Genomic DNA, 18,355 nt, shown 5'->3' with positions numbered 1-18,355 from the left:
TTTTATTAGGGGGCTTAGATTAGGTGTAATTAGAATAAAATTCTTGTAATATTTTTTTATTTTTTGTAATTTAGTGTTTTTTGGTAATATAGTTTAGTTTATTTAATTGTATTTTAGTTTAGATCATTGTAGTTAATTTATTTAATTAATTTATTGATAGTGTAGTGTTAGGTGTAGTTGTAACTTAGGTTAGGATTTATTTTACAGGTAATTTTGTAATTATTTTAACTAGGTAGCTATTAAATAGTTATTAACTATTTAATAGCTATTGTACCTAGTTAAAATAAATACAAAGTTGCCTGTAAAATAAATATAATTCCTAAAATAGATACAATGTAATTATTAATTATATTGTAGCTATATTAGGGTATATTTTGGAGAGACATTATAGGCTTTTTGGAGAGACATTTGTAATTTAGCAATCAAGTAAATTCGTCTGTTTTTTTCCCAAGCAGACCCTCATAGAGATTTAATCATCTTACAATACAGGGACAATATACTAACTAACCACTTTTTTTGTTTTCTCCAGGTTTCTTTTCCAAATAATATAAGTGTATTCATTAACTATTATATATATTTCTTGATGTATATACTCTCCTATCAAACATCTTAGGGAACACTCATAGCTATATAGCTCAATATACAGTAGCAAACAAACCTATAATTGGAAAATGTATAACCGATTTCTTAACCATATGTACACAACCACTTCTCTAGTAGATAGTCTGCTAGCATATATGCTTAAATTTAAACTTATTTTACAACAAGTATATATACAACTACCTTTTGAGTGGAAAGTCTATAAGCTACATAGTGATCTTTAAGTACACCTACCACTGTCTTTTTGTAGGCAGTTCTAGAATATCTATTATTACAAATAACATTTTTCATATATTATAGCAGACAATTTTATCCATATATGGGAAATTTGTTCTCCAATTTTGAGTGTTATCAAATTTTATTGCCTATATTTCCCATATATATAGAGCCTAATTAACATCAAAAGAGGTCATCTTGACCACATCCTAACCATTAAGTAAGATTCATCTGTTAAGTTTCTCTGATCCTATTTTTAGGAGTACTATAACTTAAAATATATTTAATACTTATTATACTATCTCTCATTATGGCTGAAGGTTACAACCCCACAGGGGTATTAGACCAAGATAGAACAAAGCACATAATGAATCTAGCACTGAAGGGCAGCCCTAACACAGGGGATGATATATCAGAAAATGACTTGGTTACAATATTCTCCACACTAGAAAACAAAAAATACAAAGAATCCAACCTATGGTGGGACATTGAATTTCTAGAACTATACATTAAAGAGAGAAAGGTCCCTAGAGGACTTAGAATGAAAAAATATCCCACTTTTGCAGTAAATATTCCAGAATTTATGGAAGAGTGGAACAACAATCTCACCAACTGCTCCATAATTCTGATGCAACAACTACTAAAACACAAAAAACAAGAAAGAGAACTCTTACTCACAGAAATAGAAAAGTTAGATAGCAATCTCACTAAATTCTCAGAAAAACAAAACTACAAAGATTATAAAAAACAATTAGATGACACAATGCAACAATTAGATAACACGTTATCCAGTAGAAAAGTTACTAAATACCAAAGAGACAGCAAAGACTATGAACTAGACATAGTTTATTCATGGCAGAAAAATAGACCACATAGACCCAATACCAACAAACAAGGTAAAGGCAATAAAAGGAAAAATAGCTCTCATCACACACCCAATGCCAAAAGAGTAACCTTTTCCAGCATTGAGACTGACACATCGCATTATACTCCTACTAGGGAAGACAACACCACACATACCCATGGGTCTAGCGATGAGTCTGACAACCCATCCACATCACAAGGTAGAACACCCCTTACCACCTTAGTTAATACTCCAATAACGAGTAGCACTCCAAAAAAGGAACTACCTGCCAGGTACCCAAGCAGAATCAAGAAACTTACAAAGAAGCAGTAATTAATTTATCTTATTTGACACTTACACACCACCAAACCAAACTCCTAAACAAAGGTCTTTCTTTTGCACCAAATACCAATGTTGATCTTTTTTCAACTATCTTAGATGTTAATGCACTAGTAAGAAAAATCACTTTAAGAAAGCATTACACTACACAATATTTAAATGATACTAGCTTAGAAAATAACTTTAACACAGACCCTCACCTTAGCTCACCTACTTCAATCACACAAAATGATAATGCTCCAACTAGCACATATTCAACACATACTACACATGAAGACTTACTGACCTATTCACAGTCTTCAACAGGCCTAGCTTTTCAAGAACTATGCGATTTAAATAATCTTATAACACTTCAATCTCACACTCTCAGACACCTTAGTGAAAATAATCCCATACCAATATTCAACACCACTACTAAAAATAAGTCATATTTCTACCCAGTAAATAGCAGAAGTGACTCAATTGAAATGTTTCAGAATTTAGTAGAACAGGACTTAACCAGATTACACTATACTACTTATGATAATACAGAAACATTTAAAGATAATCTCACTTTAGAAGAACGGGACTCTCTACGTATTTTACGAACTAATTCAGACATAGTCATTAATTTGGCAGACAAGGGAGGTGCCATAGTGATTCTTAATAAAACTGACTATAGAGCAGAAGTCCTCTCCCAACTAACTGATCCCAAAACATACCTTAAACTAACTTTCAATCCTACACTTAAATTCAGAAATGAACTAAGGGACCTGTTAGACACAGCTTGTGAGAGAGGTCTAATGAAATCCACATTGGACAGTACTGTTTGGTTGAACATCCCATTGTCCCAGCCTTTCGCATAGTACCCAAGATCCATAAAACACTGATCAAACCACCGGGCAGACCCATAGTGGCCAGCATGGGTTCCATATGCGAAAGGCTGGGAGACTGGTTAGACAATGTTCTTCAACCCATAGTGAGATCCCTACCGGGATATATCCGATATAGCACCCATTTAATTAACAGAATAGAAAACATAAAGTGGCACAAAAACTACAAATGGTTAACTATAGACATCTCCTCTCTATACTCTAGCATCCCCCATACAGAAAGACTTAAGGCACTCAAATATATGTTGGAAAGATTTACCGATTTTCCTAACAACTTTATACAATTTCTTTTAGAAGTGACACAATTGCTCCTCACGCATAATTTTTTTTTTTTGAGGGATCATACTACCTCCAGAGATGTGGCACGGCCATGGGGGCAAAGTTTGCCCCCTCATATGCAAACTTGTACATGGGTTACTTTGAGGCCTGCCACATCTTTGGAGGTACCTGCCCCCTCAAGGAGAACATTATTACATATGGCAGATACATTGATGATCTGATATTAATTTATAACGATCAAAAACAAACAACCATCCCATCTTACATACAATATCTCAACCAAAATAACCTTAACCTAACTTTCACATACAAAGCACATGATATCGAGATTGAATATCTTGATTTACATCTATTTCATGATGGGAATGACAAAATCTTTATTTCCAATTACAGTAAACCATTAGCAAGGAATACTATTCTAAGAGCAGATTCCTGTCATGCACCTCACATGCGAAAGGGCATACCAAAAGTACAGTTTCTCCGCCTACGCAGAAACTGTTCCACACTACAACTATATTATAGAGAAGCGACAATTCTAATGGAAAAACTAATAGCAAGAGGCTATCACAAGTCATCACTTAAGACCATAATGACCCAAGTAGTCCGAATGGATAGACAGTTACTATTAAGTAACACAGAAAGGAAATTTAAATCAAATACACAAACCACAGGTATAAATCAAGACCCAAAACAAATGAACCAAACATGGGACAAAGACCCTATATATTTTACCACCAAATATAGTGGTCAATTTGATCAAATCTGTAAATTATTAGAAAGTACTTACAAGTTCTTAATGGAGATTTTCAAACACAGGATGGACAAAATAGTCAAATGTTCCGCTAAGAAGGCAGCTAATCTAGGTGACACAGTTAAGAAAAAATTTCACAGAAAGAATGACTCTCGTACTAACTGGCTCACACCAACAGCAGGCTTCTATCGATGCGGACATCTCCGCTGCAAAAGCTGTGACTATACTAACCCCAGTACCACCTTCACTTCAACCCAAACAGGGAATACATATCACATAAAGAACAGGATTAGCTGCACTTCTACATTCATTATTTATTTAATCACATGCAAAGAATGTGGTTTTCAATATGTAGGCATCACTACTCGTCCTCTCAAAGACAGAATACGAGAACACCTAACATCCATAGAAGAAAATATACCAAAAACTCCGGTAGCCAAGCATTTCCACACACATACAAATCATATGAGAAATTTTTCCTTTCAAGGAATAGAACACATAGATAAAGACCCACAAGGAGGAGATAGGGTCAAAAAACTTCTCAAAAGAGAAGTTTATTGGATCTTCACACTAGCCACCAGGTCACCAACAGGGATCAATAGAAGATACGATGTGAATTTATTTATAGAGTAAATAATTAACAAATACCACATAATATGATACAAGTCCCTTCCAACTTATTCAATTTAACTTAGATACACTATTATCTAAGTCAAATACCAACCATCCATTAGGTCTAGACTCATTAACCTCAATTTATGTATACCTGTCTTAGAATCTAAACGTAGTTAATCATTTGAGCAATCCCTAAGGTGACTACATTAGTCCATTGCATGTAAATATCACATACTATCATCATTATACAAATTTATCATAAGGTAATAATTATTGAGACTTACTATTTCCCGATCCCTTTCTCTCTCTCTTATAGAGCTAAGTAAATGTGTAGTAATTTAACAAACATGAGAATATTAACCAAGCCATCAGATACTATAGTTCAAAGCATTTTTTGTAATTGTTAAAAACCTTTTTAAAGAATAGAGATACAAGCTAACAAATGTTCTTTATTTATTACTAAAAAGAATAAACAATTATAATATGAAATTTTTATACTTAAGCAATCTTGCATGCTAATGTATATTTTTGTATATTTTTGTATACTCTTGTATATTCTTATATTTCTTGTATAACAGATTTTAATTGCAAAGAAAAAAACTTTTTTCAAATGCCATGTAATGTCATCCTATTATATAAATACTTTGGTTTCCAAACCTGAGCTTAAGAGATCCACCTATCACCTAGGATCAACCCACTTCTTTTTGATTGGCTAGAACAGCCTACTTAAGCTCACCTGTGGCATCCAAAAAACTACCTCTGAAGAATCGCATAGGACATGCGCGAAACATGTCAGTTAGTTTAAGCTGCCCTGCTAAACTACTCTACAGATGAATAAAAACCAATTGCACTGGCTATCTATCCGGATTTGTCCTTTTTTTCCTATGAGTATATTTTATAGGTAAGTATTTAGTTTTAAATAGGAATAATTTATTTAAGTATAGTAAATTTATTTTGTTTTATTTAAATTATATTTAATTTAGGGGGGTGTTAGGCTTAGACTTAGGTTTAGGGGTTAATAACTTTATTATAGTAGCGGCGACGTTAGAGGCGGCAGATTAGGGGTTAATAATTGTAGGTAGGTAGCGGCGACGTTGGGGGGGCAGATTAGGGGTTAATAAATATAATGTAGGTGGCGGCGATGTTAGGGGCAGCAGATTAGGGGTTTATAGCTATAATGTAGGTGGCAGCGGTGTCCAGTCGGCAGATTAGGGGTTAAATAATTTTATTATAGGGTTTGCGATGTGGGGGGGGCCTCGGTTTAGGGGTTGATAGGTAGTTTATGGGTGTTAGTGTACTTCATAGCACTGTAGTTAAGAGCTTTATGTTCTGGGGTTAGCCCATAAAACTCTTAACTACTGACTTTTTTTTGCGGTTGGAGTCTTGTCGTTAGAGGCTCTAACCGCTCATTTCTTCCAAGACGCATAATACCGGCGTTAGGCAAATCCCATAGAAAAGATAGGATACACAATTGACGTAAGGGGATTTGCGGTAGCCTCGAGTCGCGGAAACAAAGTGAGCGGTACACCCTTTCCTGCCTGACTTTAAATACCTGCGGGCGTTAAAAAGCAGCATTAGGACCCCTTAACGCTGCTTTTTAAGGCTAACGCAGAACTCTAAATCTAGGTGTATGTGTGTAACTATTAGCACTCTTCTTCTCTATAATAGCCATATATTGGAGGTATTGGCACTGATGGTCGACAATTTTAATACAACAGAAGTTGTTAGAATTAATAATCCTAGACAGTCCACTTTATATTGGTATAATTATTACACAATAAAATTATAGTGAAGTATATGAGTATATAGCCCAAAAACGGTTTATTATTAAGGTCTACCCTGGATATTATTGTCCGTTTAATCACAGGTTCCTAGCCAGCTACAACAAACTAGTATTTTAAAAGATATATTACAATATAATATATACTACATATATCACTAAAGATTGAATCATATAGGGTTGTTGCAATATGACTGGTTGTTGCAATATGACTTTCAGAGTGAAAAAAGTTAAACCGTTGCTAGTACCAAATTAACTTCACTAAAGAGCTTACTGTTTGTATTCAAAATTCCCAGCATGTGTAGCAATTGCATACAAAAAGACGCTACAAATAAATAAACCTCTCCAAGAAGCTTGTTATTAGTTTACCAAGAAATAGTATTGGCATTACATTATATGTATGTATAATTGTAGCATAATATTAATATGGTTAAATACATTAATATTCAGCTCTAATGCATAGTAATTTAGCTTGGCTCTAGATATTATCGTCCGTGTCATAGTTCCTGGTCTATTGTAATGACCTGATAGTTTAATAAATACAAACTGGAATAGTCGCAATTATCAAAGCTTCTAGAGACTGCTCATGTATAGTAATTACTATATAGTGATTGGTCTGTCTGTATGAAAAATAAAGGCAAGAGCTGAGCTGTTATGCTATATTGATCAATGTAACAAATTGTGATCCAGAGAGAAAACTCTCCCTGCGTATGGTATCTTTTTTGTAGTGAATAACGTTATAAATTACTTGTTCAACAGCTACTGTTATAAACAGACCGGTCCATGTAACTAATTATGATGCTGAGAGAAATCACTCCCAGTGTGAGACATCAATTTATATAGTAAATATTGTTGCTAATTAATCGCTCAACAAACACTGTTGCACAACAGACCGCACTATATGAACTGATTGTGATTCAGAGAGAAATCTCTCCCAGCCAGTGACATAATATTATTGATTCTGGCCCTTCGTTCCCACTAAGGTGTGTAAAGGTAATTATTTAGTTCATACGGAGTAAACATCCACCACTTTTACTTTTAAAACTGAGGATCCCAAAATCCTCCAACAAAGCTCCCTAACATGTTTCACACATAACTGTGCTTTTTCAAAGCTTTTCTACCTGTAGTACTTTGATCTAAAGAACATTTACTAATGACTGTCACTCAAGAGTAAGATCCTTGTATCCTTCTGTATAAGTTTTTTTGGAACTTATATTACCACTGCTCTATTGGTATACATGGCTTCATAGCATATTAACATTTATTTTTGCAAAATTCTATTTTCACTTTATATACTAAAGACAGACTGGAGGCTTTACAACATTAAAACAAACAAATGTGATTCTCAATAGCCAGCAATAATGGATGAGGTATCAGTGATGTTTTTAGTTTATTATGATGGTGAATGAGGTTGCAATATTATATATTTGTTGACTAAAGATATTTAATTATAGTTAGGTAAAAAAGAATATGCAATATGCAAGTATCACACTTATATACATACACATTTAGTAACCAGCACAAACTCAGACGAGTCCGTGTTTTACACACACATACACACACATTACAACATTCTTGCACCTCAGCTTCTCATAGCTAATATTTCAACCACATAGGGACAGTCAAAACCAGTGTCAGTGGTATAAGTACTTCAACAGGAAATTAAAGGTGACAATTTGTGTGTTCATAGACCTTAAGCCTGATTGTGTGCATGACCTATTCACCTGTACTTTGACAATAAAAAGGTACCATAAGAGTTCTTAAAGGGACATTAAACTGCTGGGTACAACTACAGTAGCATTGTTCCTATTCACCATGCTGCTGTCTTTTCCTCCTGTGTCTGCAACCCTCTTCAAAGCTATATTCTTATTTGAACCCTTCAAATGTGCTGGTTAGTGAAGCACTGTATTTTCACAAGTATTCTTGTACCCTGTGACAGATCGGAACAGCCAATAGAATGCAAGCTCAATCTGATTGGCTGATCGGATCAGCCAATCGGATTGAACTTGATTCTGATTGGCTGATTCTATCAGCCAATCAGAATTTTCTTACCTTAATTCCGATTGGCTAATAGAATCCTATCAGCCAATCAGAATTCGAGGGACGCCATCTTGGATGACGTCCCTTAAAGGAACCGTCATTCGTCGGGAAGTCGTCGGTGAAGATGGATGTTCCGTGTCGGCGGGATGAACATGGATCCGGAAGAAAGAAGATTGAAGATGCCGCTTGATAGAAGACTTCAGCCGGATCATGGACCTCTTCAGCTCCCGCTTGGATGAAGACTTCAGTCGGATCATGGACATCTTCAGCCCCCCGCTTGGGCTTGGATCAAGACATCGGAGGAGCTCTTCTGGATCGATTGGTGAACCCGGCGTGGTGAAGATAAGGTAGGAAGATCTTCAGGGGCTTAGTGTTAGGTTTATTTAAGGGGGGTTTGGGTTAGATTAGGGGTATGTGGGTGGTGGGTTGTAATATTGGGGGGGGGGTATTGTATGTTTTTTTTTACAGGCAAAAGAGCTGAATTCTTTGGGGCATGCCCCGCAAAGGGCCCTTTTCAGGGCTGGTAAGGTAAAAGAGCTTTGAACTTTTTTAATTTAGAATAGGGTAGGGCATTTTTTTATTTTGGGGGGCTTTGTTATTTTATTAGGGGGCTTAGAGTAGGTGTAATTAGTTTAAAATTGTTGTAATATTTTTCTAATGTTTGCAAATATTTTTTTATTTTTTGTACTTTAGTTTGTTTATTTCATTGTATTTATTTGTAGGTATTGTATTTAATTAATTTATTGATAGTGTAGTGTTAGGTTTAATTGTAGATAATTGTAGATATTGTATTTAATTAATTTATTGATAGTGTAGTGTTAGGTTTAATTGTAACTTAGGTTAGGATTTATTTTACAGGTAATTTTGTAATTATTTTAACTAGGTAACTATTAAATAGTTATTAACTATTTAATAGCTATTGTACCTGGTTAATATAATTACAAAGTTGCCTGTAAAATTAATATTAATCCTAAAATAGCTACAATATAATTATAATTTATATTGTAGCTATATTAGGGTTTATTTTACAGGTAAGTATTTAGCTTTAAATAGGAATAATTTATTTAATAAAAGTTAATTTATTTAATTAGATTTAAATTATATTTAAATTAGGGGGGTGTTAGGGTTAGAGTTAGACTTAGCTTTAGGGGTTAATACATTTATTATAGTAGCGGTGAGATCCGGTCGGCAGATTAGGGGTTAATTATTGTAGGTAGGTGGAGGCGACGTTGTGGGGGGCAGATTAGGGGTTAATAAATATAATATAGGGGTCGGCGGTGTTAGGGGCAGCAGATTAGGGGTACATAGGTATAATGTAGGTTGCGGCGGTGTACGGAGCGGCAGATTAGGGGTTAATTATTGTAGGTAGGTGGAGGCGACGTTGGGGGCAGCAGATTAGGGGTTAATAAATATAATATAGGGGTCGGCTGTGTTAGGGGCAGCAGATTAGGGGTACATAGGGATAATGTAGGTTGCGGCGGTGTACGGAGCGGCAGATTAGGGGTTAAAAAAAATATGCAGGTGTCAGCGATAGCGGGGGCGGCAGATTAGGGGTTAATAAATATTATGTAGGTGTCGGCGATGTTAGGGGCAGCAGATTAGGGGTACATAGGGATAACGTAGCTGGCGGCGGTGTACGGAGCGGCAGATTAGGGGTTAAAAATTTTTAATAGAGTGGCGGCGATGTGGGGGGGCCACGGTTTAGGGGTACATAGGTAGTTTATGGGTGTTAGTGTACTTTAGAGCACAGTAGTTAAGAGCTTTATAAACCGGCGTTAGCCCAGAAAGCTCTTAACTACTGACTTTTTTCTGCGGCTGGAGTTTTGTCGTTAGATTTCTAACGCTCACGTCAGCCACGACTCTAAATACCAGCGTTAGAAAGATCCCATTGAAAAGATAGGATACGCAAATGGCGTAGGGGGATCTGCGGTATGGAAAAGTCGCGGCTGCAAAGTGAGCGTTAGACCCTTTCCTGACTGACTCCAAATACCAGCGGGCGGTAAAAACCAGCGTTAGGAGCCTCTAACGCTGGTTTTGACGGCTACCGCCCAACTCTAAATCTAGGCCACTGTTTCTGTCACAGGAAGTAATAATACGCGTGTACCAAGATGTCGGCACACATTATAAAGATGCAGAGCTTTGCCAACTGGCTTCTGTAAAGGGTTGAAAAAAGAGAACGGCTTTAAAGACAGCTGCAGTTACAGGAGGAAAGACAATAGCATGATGTGTAGTAACTGTGCTACTGTAGTTGTACTCAAAAGTTTAATGTCCCTTTAAGTTTATGAAACTATGACCTTACATTATGGAGAAGCCTTTGAGCAGAACATAGAGAGAGACTATGAAATCCACCCAGATTGAACAAAAGATCTGGAATTATGGCCACATGTCCTACTGTGAGTTTTACCTAGAGAAAAAGTGTTTTCATTACTAACCGTTTTGAATAAATTGCAGGCTGCTTGTTCTGGTATGTGGAGTCTATGGTTGTAATATGTGCTTATAATATGTGCTGGCCCTAGTGAAGACCATAAGGGCAATGACTTCTGGATCTCTTAGAATACACCAGTTAAGCAGCAACGTTCGACCAAGTAGAGGGGCATCCCCAGATGGGGACCATAGCAGGCAGGTGGGGAAAGTATTAGAGTGAAGGGTACAAATGTTTTCATCACCAGTTATGAACACTGAATCATGATTTTGGAGAGCTTATTGCCATAATCAATCTTTGGGCAACAATATAGTAGAAACTATGGGGAGATGCACGTTATAAATTAATTTGCCTGCTTGTTTGTTAATGCCTGGAAACTCCACTCCACATTGGCTGTGAATGAAAAACTACAGTCCTCAGTATGCTGCTACTTAGGGGGTGGGGGGTCACTGTGCATATACTTAACTCTTATCTTAAAGGAGGGGGGGGGCAGGAAACAGAGATGATAGAGCCAGGTCACAGTAAGTATTCATCAAGATACCAAGCCCGCTGGCACCAATAAATAAGGACATTTTTAATTATTTAAAACAGAGATACATGCTGACACCAAAAAGACATTTTTGTTTTATAAAGACGGAAATTTACAATAACATCCATGAAAAAATGTAGGGGGTTTAAAAGAGAGATTCCTGCTGGCATCAATGAAAAGGGGAGTCATTTTAATTTTTAAAGTGAAAGGTTTATGTTGACAATGAGGAAAAAACAAGAGTTTTTAGTCTTTTAAAGAGACATATACAAGATGACAACAATGGGAAAAAGGCTTATTTGTAGTATTGGCACTTTGGGATGAGTAAGTTTGGTTCCTGTCAAAACTTCGGTGCTAAGGTCCAAAAACTTTTGCCATCAATACTACATTCATTTATCTAATTGATTTAACAATTAAGAAGTATTTGCAAGGATAACACTCTCCAAGCTAGTATTTGCTTTTAAATTAATATTTTTATACAGTTTCTTAATTTTAATTACTTGGGAAATTTAATGATAGATTACGATACTTTTTATTAAAGTGACATGAAACCCAATTTTTTTCTTTCTTTTTTCAGATAGAGAATACTATTTTAATTTTTTTTTTCCAATTTACTTGTGTTATTCTTTGTTGAAGAGATATCTGGATAGGCAGCGTGCACATTTCTGGTGCTCTACATGACATAAATTAGTGTTGCCCTCTAGTGATCTGTGATCTTGCTAATATATAGCAATGTTGCAAGACCCTTCTAAAGCAAATGTGAAATGCAAGGAATAAATATTTAAGAAACCCTACACCCTCCAATAAAATAAAATACAAAGAAATCAAAATTAATAGAGATAATTATTTAATGCAACAACCTACTTATACTTATTCCAAAAGACTGGCTAAATTCTATAGATTTAATAACAGAACAGGGAAGCTACTAGCGAATATTACTAAATTAACAATAAAAAGGAGGGCTATCTCAGCTATTAAAACAGGAAATTATATTCTAAATAATGAAAAAGATATTCAAAAGATATTTGTAGACTTTTATCAAGATCTTTATAAATCTCAAGATATAGACCTAATAGATAAAGAATCTTTTTGGCAAACAGTTAACTTACCTAAAACATATGAACAACACCTTGATATTCTTAACCAAAGGGTAACCTCCACAGAGATTATTGAAATCAATAAATCAATTCCATTAGAAAAAACATTGGGCCTTGATGTAATGCCAGGCGAATGTTATAAAATTATGGATTCGGATATCTGCCCCCATCTGTGAATTTGTGCAATGGGATTTTTGAAGGTACTGTAGACCTTTCAACAAGATTTTCAGAAGCTAATATCAGCATAATTCATAAAATGGGTGGAGACCCCCTTTGAACCCACTCATATTGTCCAATCTCATTACTTAATTTGGACTACACTACAACATTTTCACAAAACTTCTAGCTAATCGACTATCAAAACTTTTAGCGACTATTATCCATAGTGATCAAACGGGATTTGTCAAAGGGAGATCTTCAGTGCTCAATATAAGGAAAGTGCAAACAGTTCTACAATACAATTGGCTGCAATACACTGACAAGAGTATTGTCAAACAAAAAGATGCTGTTCTGCTCCTTTTGGATGCGGAAAAAGCTTTTGAGAAGGTTTCGTGGGACCATCTGTTTACAACTTTACAGAGAGTAGGCATTAAAGATCAATTCACCCAAGCAATTTCAACTTTATACAAATCCCCACAAGCTTCTCTCTTGATACATGGTTCCCAATCTAATTCCTTTCTGCTTCAAAGGGGAACCTGTCAGGGGTACCCTCTTTCGTCCCTCATGTTTGATATTGCGATAGAACCGTTAGCGTGGAAGATCAGACAACAGACGGAGGGCTTAAGAATATGTGGCTCTACCCTACACCTTTCACTTTTTGCTGATGATATGATCCTTTTTATACAGCAACTCCAACTAAATATCCCTACAATGATGGAGTTGATAGAGGAGTTTAGTTTAAATACAGATAAAGCTAAATCAGTATGACTTACTCCTCATACTTGCAAGAACATTTCAAATGATTAATTCAAGATTGTTTCAGACAACTTTAAATATCTTGGTATGACCTTTACACATTGACCCACAAAAGTGGTATGCTCATAATTTTCAACCTCTGTTGAAAAATATTGCAAAATCTTGTAAATGGTTGGATAAAGTTTCCATTATGTATATCAGGGAGAATAGGCCTCATCAAAATGATATTTTTCCCAAAGTTGTTATACTTTTCTAAATGCTCCCAGTTATTCTAAAAAAACAGACTTGACATTTCTCAAACAACTAATACTTGATTTAGAAAAATAGAGGATAAATTCTAAAGGAGACAATATCCACTAGTAGTATGCACAACAGCACTCTGTGCCCTGACTAAGAAGGCAGGGTAAATAAGAAAATGAAAATAAATAAAATATAACTTTTATTAAGGTAATTTAATAAAAAATGTGTAAACACCATTAAAAACTAAGAATAAACATCTCATATATAACGTATTCTCTGGAAATCAGTTTATAAGGTATACAGCTTTGTATCAGTATCTGTTAAATAGTTATCCAGAGAATGATTATTAAATCAAGGAGAGGTGGTCTAGGTATAGTGACACTTCTGGTTATGAAACAGTTAACAAGATGATTTAATAACTGTTGGCTTAGTGTTAAACAACACAAAATCCATGCAGATGGAATAATTATACCAATGAATATGGGTAGCCCTACTATTGCTAGGATGTAGTATTGGTCTGTATATTCACTGAGCAATACAAATCAGTATATGGCAAATGTAAATGCCAACATCTTAGGATGGCTATAAACTAAGGTAAAATTTCAGTCTTAAGTCCAATTAACGTTTAGTTCGCATGAAGTTTGGATAAAAGTATTAACAATCACGATTGCAGCTATCCTATGAGTTAGAATAGTGAGGAGATGTTGGGCACTGCTTATCTCCACTATAAGTGTCCCCTATATGAGGGATAAGGGATAGTAATACATGATTGAATCAGATACTGGGTATGGTTAGAATAATTAAGGCTATACCCCTGACAATTAATTAATATACAGTATGATAGAAAACATACAGGGTCAGTATGGGGTTCAGCTGATCTGATTAAATAGGGTTAGTGATAGCAATGCAAACATCCGCTATTGCTGTAATCTACTTAAACCATATATAGTGTCACGCCACTGTGCTCCTGAAGCCGCTGCTCCGTTGCCATGGCCGTTGCCAGTGATGATGTCATCACCACATGCCTCTCTTCTGATGCCGGTCCAGATCCCTCCTGTGGTGCGAATCCTGCCCTATGTAAGTGCCTCAGTTGCTCTCACCTGTGCCCAAGTAAAGGTGTTGCTTAGTGTGCTCCTTGGTGTTATATTACTTTGTGCTGGATTACTATACTGTTGCTGAACTCTGCTTGTCTGACCACTCTGCCTGCTTAACCCCTGAACTGCTGGATTGCTATACTGTTGCTGAACTCTGCTTGTCTGACCACTCTGTCTGCTTAACCCCTGAACTGCTGAATTGCTATACTGTTGCTGAACTTTGCTTGTCTGACCACTCTGCCCGCTTACCCCCTGAACTGTTGGATTGCTATACTGTTACTGAACTCTGCCTGTCTGGCCCTTCTATTAGTTAACCCGTGAACTGTTATACTGCTGGATTTCCTTTTGTTGTTGGCTCCGGCCTGTTCCTGGTCTTTCTATTGGTTTACCCCTGAACTGCTATACTGCCGGATTGTCTTCCTGTTACCGCCAAGGGCTATCCTGCCTTCTGTGAGTACTGCTTACCTCATTTTACAAACTCTCTATGATCTGGGATATTTCCTTTAATTCCACTTGACGCCGAGATAAGAAGACTACTAGCCAAGTTTGGTCTGGTAGAGGAATATCCCACAAGCATTACATATATAGATTGAAAATTATCTGAGTAATGTCAATACCTGCTATTACCCTTCAATATAGTGATGGATGGCTAGTAGATGTAATTTCAGTTTACCCTATTAATGTTATAATAATATTCTTATAACCATGGGTTGTGCTTATTGTTAGTTTAATCTTGTGTATATTATGTTCTAAAGGAAAATAAACTCCATTGAATAAAAGCTAAAGTCAATCCTTCAATATAAGGAGATTGTTATAGTACTAAAGATCTATTATATGATACACATAAATCTATATTGCACAATTATTCACCCTGAGGTAATCTTGGATGAGACAATGTATCAGTGTGAGCTTATTGCAGTGATGGTAGCTGGATTTAGCAATGCTTACATTTGCTATTGCTTTATGCTTGTGATTTAAGTGATCTTAAATGAGACAATGTATCAATGTGAGCTCATTACAGCAATGGTAGCTAGATTTAGCAATGCTTACATTCGCTATTGCTTTATTCTTCTGAGACACTGGATATGTGTACTATGTATGATTTAGATCGTCACTTTTACATTCAATATCTCCTATGTGATAAGATTGAATATATACATGGATGTAATTATACCCAGTGCATATATTCACTGTTGATGTAATATGACTAAAACACTTATAAGGTTTATAGGAATAATATGAATGTACTAATTAGCAATGCATACATTCCCTATTGCTACAATAAAGAGTTAAGTCTAGAAAAGCTCTATAAACCTAATATAACAAAACCGCTATGTGGACTTGGAGATAGATTGAATTAAATCCTCTGTTTGGCAAAATGCCAATACAGGTGTCTCAAAGATGGGTAATGTAAATTGGATAGTAAATTCACTCCCGTGGGAGTAATTGCACTATCGAGGGTTGTACGAAGTGCCTAGATTAGAATTAGTTAGACCGTTCCAATAATCTAATATTTAGAAACAATCAGTGTGTTGTTATTCCATTTAAATAGAGCCCCCATCAGCTCTGATAGCACCCCCTGATGCGTTTGGCCCTACTGTTTGCATTGCAATCACTAAGCCTATTTAATCAGATTGGCTGAACCCAGTACTGACCCTGTATGTTTTCTATCATACTATATATGAATTAAAGGGACACTGAACCCAAAATTTTTTCTTTCGTGATTCAGATAGAGCAATTTTAAACAACTTTCTAATTTACTCCTATTATCAATTTTTCTTTGTTCTCTTGCTTTCTTTATTTGAAAAAGAAGGCATCTAAGCTATTTTTTGTTTTAGAACCATGGAAAGCACTTGTTTATTGGTAGGTGAATTTACCCACCAATCAGCAAGAACAACACAGTGTGTTCACCAAAAATGGTCCGGCATCTAAACTTACATTCTTGCATTTCAATTAAAGATAACAAGAGAATGAAAATAATTTGATAATAGGAGTATATTAGAAAGTTGCTTAAAATTGCATGCTCTGTCTATCTGAATCATGATAGAAAAAAATTGGGTTCAGTGTCCCTTTAATTGTCAGGGGTATAGCCTTAACTAGTGTAACCATACCCAGTGTCTGATTTAATTATCTACTACTATCCCTTATCCCTCATTCCCTCATATAGGGGACATTTATAGTGGAGACAAGCAGTGCCCAACTTACTCCTCACTATTCTAACTCATAGGATAGCTGCAATTGTAATACTTGATTTAGAGTGAGTTTTTTTTTAGTTTTGTTTATTTATTTATTCAATAGAAAAATATTTCTTTAACATTTCCGTATACATTAAAGGGATACTAGACCCAATTTGTTTTCTTCCATGATTCAGATAGAGCATGCGAATTTTAAGCAACTTTCTAATTTAGTCCTATTATCAATTTTTCTTCATTCTCTTGCTATCTTTATTTGAAAAAAAAAATGCATCTAAGCTACGGAGCCAGACAATTTTTGGTTCAGGTCATTGGGCAGCACTTGTTTATTAGTGCTGTCCAATCAGCAAGGACAACCCAGGTTGTGAACCAAATATGGGCTGGCTTCTAAACTTACATTCTTGCTTTTCAAATAAAGATAGCAAGAGAATGAAGAAAATTAATAATAGGAGTAAATTAGAAAGTTGTTTAAAATTGCATGCTCTATCTGAATCATAATCTAAAAGAATAACAAATTAATTGATATACATCGTAATAGGTTTACATATAGTATATACAATATTACATCGTACAGCTGTCTTCATATTGATTACTAATTCTAGAATATTATAATAAGAGCTATTTAAAAAATTGAACCATTCACTTTTTGACTACAATCAGTCTTCAGTATTAGGCTTTAGCCTTGTAAATAGTATTGAACTAGTAGAATCTCTAATCTAATTTATCATCATATCTTTATTTCAAAACAGCAGTCAAAATGTATTAGTTCCCTTCCAAAATATACTTCCAAAGAGAATTTTGGATTATTTCTAATAGGTAGACCATTGACAATGAACCTCCCACGCTTTATGCCTCTTATGCTAGGCTTTTAGAATCCCCTCATACATTATATTGTTTTTAATCTGTGGAGAGATTTATTTCCACTCTATATGTACTATCATGTTCGTTGAGTGATATTTTAAGATTAAATTATCTAGCAAGCTATCCAATAAATGTTCTGTACCAATCAGCCACCTAAGTTAGTGTTGCCAAATTATACAATTGAATGTCGGAGACCTCTAACCCCCCTTTTACATACAGTATTGGTATTTTTTTAGGCTAATTTGTATCTTTTTTACTCCCCATTAAAATGTGTTGAACATCTTGTTTATTCTTACTATGGGGCATATTTATCAAGCTCCGAATAGAGCTTGATGCCCCGTGTTTCTGGCGAACCCCTGCTGGTGGCCCATTGGCTGCGAGTCTGCAGGGGGCGGCGTTGCACAAGCAGCTCTTATGAGTTGCTGGTGCAATGCTGAATACGACGAGCGTATTGCTCGCCGTATTCAGCGAGGTCCAGCAGACCTTGATAAATAGAGGCCTATGTCTTTTTTAGGTATCATTATAGCTAGCATGTTTATGGGGTAAAGTACCATAGGTAAAGACATCATTTAGATAAGGTGTGCTTTCCCCATCAATGATATGACATTTATTCCATCTTTTAAGATCTTGTTCTATGGTCTCAATGATCCAGTTATAATTATACTCATATCA

Source organism: Bombina bombina, chromosome 2, assembly GCF_027579735.1.
Source record: "Bombina bombina isolate aBomBom1 chromosome 2, aBomBom1.pri, whole genome shotgun sequence".
Taxonomy (NCBI): Eukaryota; Metazoa; Chordata; class Amphibia; order Anura; family Bombinatoridae; genus Bombina; species Bombina bombina.
This window is presented reverse-complemented; position numbering follows the sequence as displayed.